Raw genomic sequence first — 4,995 nt, forward strand, 5'->3', positions numbered from 1 at the left:
TCAATGTTTCTCTCTCTCTCCCCCCCCACCCCCACCACTTCCTCCCTTTCTCTAAAATCAATCAATAAAAAAATAACTAAAATGAGCACACACACACACACACACACACACATTGTAATACATCCCCACCTGCCTTGCTCCCAAGAACAAGGTCAGGGGACAGTCAGCAGGGTTGTAGCTTCTCCCTTCCTCTTGCCGTCTCCATCCCTCAACTGACCAGCACTTCCTGCCTTTTTGTCCCTGTCTGAGAAGGATCTGGCTTGTCTGTCATATGCTGGTTACTTAACCGCTCCACACTCCAGGCCTGACTTACCAAATGCAGATGTGAAAAAGCTTACCCAGGTTTTACCTGCTGAGAGTGTTTAATTTAGGGCACTCTTGCCAGGCTGCCTTCTCCGTGGCTTATCTGCTTCTTCTTGCTGTAACTTCCTTTTCCTTTCCTTACCACACCCCCCGCCCCTTCTTGGATTATTTAACTGGCTCTTTGTCCTCTCCGGCCCCTGCATCTCTCCCTTTACCCTCCAATTTATTCTATATCTGGAGCAGAACTTAGTCAAATTGTGAGACCACCATAATCACCACAACCGCTGGTCAAATCAAGTGTTCTAGGCAGCATCAACGGAGCCAGGGGGCTTCGGAGGAGCCCCAAACCGCCTGGTTCTGGAGCCCGGGGAAGAAAGTCTCTGTTCTTGGGTTTCTGCCAAGGGCTGCCCAGGCTTTGCTCCCTCCCCTGCCCTTTCCTGCCACCTGCTGCTGCTGCCCTACCTCAGGAAGCAGGCGAGTGTGGAAACATTTCCCTGGCACATCCTATGGGCTGAGCTGCTCAGGAAGGGCACTCATGGTCCAGCCTCTCAGAGAAGTCCGGGACCAGCAGGGCCCTGGCCCCTGGCATCAGGTCCTGGCTCTGACTTTTCAGGGGAAGTGGAGGGCAGGGGGCAGGGGAGGCTGGCTTGTGGGGGCATGAGGAGGTGCAAGCTGCCTCCCGTTAGGGGACGGCAGAGCTGTCTTCTGGAATCCAACCCTGAGCACATTTGAATCTGCTCAGTAGCTGCCGGGTGGGGGCCTTGGCGGGGGGGGGGGGGGGGGGTGCATTTCTTGCCTCGAAGCTGGGAGCTGCGCTGTGCAGATCACACAGGGGCTGGGGTCGCAGAGTGAGACACAAAGGGAACTGGGACTTGAGAGACCCCCCCGCCCTTTCTTCTTACCAGACCAGGACATTCCTGGGGTTTGACAGCAGTGGGCTCCTTTCTCCTCCTCACAACCCCTGATCCTCCTCCAGCCCCCCATTCCTCACCTCCCTCCTGTGGATGCAGCTGTTTCTTGCAGTTTAAGCTTAATGGAAAGTGGTAAAAACAGGGCTGGGATTATTGGAGCTTCTTTGCTGCTCGCCCTGATATTCACATTCCTTCCCTCACCCTCCCTTTTTCTGGCCAATTCTGTACTTATTCAGCCTTTGTTAGTGGGTGAGCGGAAGAACAAAAATAATCCTTCCCAGTTGTCCGGAGCTGTACAGAGAGCTTTCATGGTCCTTATCTCATCGGAGCCTCACAAACGCCCCAGGAAGAAGGTACCATTACCCCCTCATAGGGAGAAGGAGTCAGTTCTCAGAGAGGTTACATACCTGGCTGGGGGCTACACCTCTAACCCATGTCACCTGTCCCCAAACTCACCGTGACTCTGTGACCCTAAGTTACTGATGGAGCCTACTTCCCCTCCACGACCTTGTTTAATCCTGACAGCAACTCCAATGTGGTATTACTCCTCCTTCACAGAGGAGGCACGGGAGACTCAGAGGTTAAGTATTGGTCCAAGGTCATGCAGGTGTTAGGGGCGGAGTCTATCTGAATCCAACTGGCGCTGCTAATAGCACCGAAAAGGAAACTGAGACTGAGAAGTCCTCTGCCCAAGATCACCCCGTTCTTAAGAGGCAGCCCCAGAATTCAAATGCAGGTCCCGAAATCCCCAAGTCCTGTTTATTTTTTTCCAATTGCTCCACTGTCTGCCCCAAGAACCTGGGGTGTGTGACTCATTCATTTGGGTCCAGGGCGTTCTCAAGGACAAAAGCTGTCCTGCTGTTGGATTTAATTCTTCGCTCAAGCTGTCTGTGTTCCCCTGGCTGACCTCTCCCTATTCACACCTCTCCCTCTGTCTGCCACCATTTCCTGCCACCCCCTCCCCAGCTTCTGGGTTCAGCTCCTCTCCCTTCTCTGAGTTTGGGGACAGCCAGGTCTCTAATAATCCATGGGATGGCTTGGAAAAGAATGAGCAGGGGACCCTGTCCCCATCTGGTCTCACCACTCTCGTCCAGCATCAGAAAGGGTAGTCTTCTGAGCTCCTGCGGTGGGAAGGAAGGCCCTGGAGAGAAAACTGCTCCAATCCTGGGAGCACACAGGCATTGCTGCCCTGTGGCCCCTGAAGGCTTTTCTGAAGAGAGTGGCTGAAAGTGCTGGTTGGGCCAGGACAACATGAGCCCTGAGACTCTGAGCACGATGGGGCAAGGAACCTGGGTCTTTCATGTGCCCCTGCCCCCATTCATCCACTGCTCCCCAAATCCACCTTGGGTAGCTCTAGCAGATAATCACAGGCACATCAAGGACTTAGCTCACACTTACACTTACTTCCTAAGGTTGGAAGGAAGACAAAATATTCATAAGCAAAGAAAATGAGAAAGGAAAGGAGTAAAGTTTGGCTGGAGTAAAGTTAATTTTAAACCTGGGTTGCTAAAAACTTGGCCGTTCTAGATACAGTATTATTTTCTTCCAGAGTAAATAATAGAAAGAGACAGAATCCCTACTGAAGAGCTGAACACTTCATCAATTTTTTTGAAAATTGAAATCTAATAAATATTTCATAAAACTATTCACAATTTTACTGTTCAATGTCCATGTAGTTGTGAATAAAGAGGATACGTATCATATTTCATGTATGTTCTATCTAGACCCACAAATATAAAAATATAAGAATAATATAAATTATTTAACACTACAAATGTCCCTCAGCTACCATGTACAATGTGCAAATATTATACTAATTCTTGAGTATCTCCAGAAATGGGAACTCAAAGAAGAGCAAGAAATGGGGTGCCCAGCTCTCCTGGGAAATACGCGTCATGCAAGAATCTATTGCGGTCATGGTGTCTGGGAGGCAGGATTTGACAAGTCAATTTTCTTTTCTCTTAGCTAAGCACTCTGACAACTCAGTTCCTCCCTCCACTCCAAAACCAGGTCTGTCTCCAAGTTCCCACTGACTCAACCCACAAAACTTCAGAGTGTTTAGATGTAATTTTTTTTTCTTCTGAAAACATAGGGCAAGGTATATGGAGAAGTGTTTCTCTGGGGTAGTCTCAGGAGTATGTGTTTAGGGTGACCAGCTGTTCTGAGCCAGCACTGAGTGCTGAATCCCAAGTGACAGAAACACCCCTGAGTTTTTAATAGGTTTCGTTTTTTGTGATATATGGTACTTTCTAAAGCATGAAGCCCAGGGCAGGGGATTCTCTTGCCCAGGTCTAAGAGAGAAGATCTTATTTTATATACCCCACTAGAGGCCTGATGCACGAAATTCACGCAAGGGGCTCGGCCCTCTCAGCCCCGGCTTCGTCCAGAAGGTCACCTGGAAGGTCGTCCAGAAGGACATCCAGAAGGTCATTCAGCTATTGGTCTAATTAGCATATTACACTTTTATTATTATAGATCAGTGGTTCTCAACCTTCTGGCCCTGTAAATACAGTTCCTCATGTTGTGACCCAACCATAAAATTATTTTCGTTGCTACTTCATAACTGTAATGTTGCTACTGCTATGAATCGTAATGTAAATATCTGATATACAGGATGGTCTTAGGCGACCCCTGTGAAAGGGTCGTTTGACCACCAAAGGGGTCGTGACTCACAGGTTGAGAACCTCTGTGATAGATGGTGCCTGGTCCAGGAAGTCAGGAAGGCCTCAGAGATGTACACCTGAAACTAATATAATATTGAAGGTCAACTGTAATTGAAAAATAAATTTTAAAATAAAATTTAAAAATAATCAATACCTGCCAAGTACAAGGCAGATAAAAATTACAATAAAAAATATAGTGGAGCCCTGACCGGTTTGGCTCAGTGGATAGAGCGTCAGCCTGCAGACTGAAGGGTCCCAGGTTCGATTCCAGTCAAGGGCATGTACCTTGGTTTCAGGCACATCCCCAGTAGGGGGTGTGCAGGAGGCAGCTGATAGATGTTTCTCTCTACCTTCCTCTCTGTAAAAAAATCAATAAAAAAATATTTAAAAAAAAAATATATATATATAGTGGAAAGAACACAAACTTTGAGTTTACACAGAATTGAGTAAAATGTCAATCTCAGCAGATATTTCATTTACCAAATGCAGATTATAACTTGAGTAGATGATAAGAAGGGTTAACATTTTATGTAATGCCTGATATAAAAGAAGGTTTTTAATAAATGACTATTATTATTGTTACTATGATTATTAAAATATAAAAGTTGAATATTTTCTCTGTATCTAACTTTTCCTTTAAAAGAATCTAAGTTCTTTCCTCTTACAAAGTTATGCCAAAATTAGCTGCCAGTTACATAATTCAAAACTGAGTCTTAAGTCCTATTCTATGTAGAAACACTAGTACATATGAATTGCTACTTTAATAGATTTCCCAAATATGATTTTTGTTATGCAGATTGTTTAGGATTCATTGTGTCTGTTTTACCACATCCTATCACGTTTAAAAAAATATTTTTTTAATGCTTTCATAGAGGATGGGAGAGGGAGAGAGAGATAGAAACATCAATGATGAGAGAATCATTGATTGGCTGCCTCCTGCATACTCCACACTGGGGATCAAGCCCACAACCCGGGCAGGTGCCCTGACTGGGAATCGAACCGCAACCTCCTGGTTCATAGATCAACACTCAACCACTGAGCCGCGGGCCGGGCTCCTATCACTTCTTTATTACACGTTCTGTGAGACAGCTTCCCTGTAGAGTGTCTTGACATGATAT

The sequence above is a fragment of the Myotis yumanensis genome, unplaced genomic scaffold, assembly GCF_028538775.1.
Source record: "Myotis yumanensis isolate MYYU_CA2020_CCGP unplaced genomic scaffold, mMyoYum1.0.hap1 SCAF_17, whole genome shotgun sequence".
NCBI classification, from domain to species: domain Eukaryota; kingdom Metazoa; phylum Chordata; class Mammalia; order Chiroptera; family Vespertilionidae; genus Myotis; species Myotis yumanensis.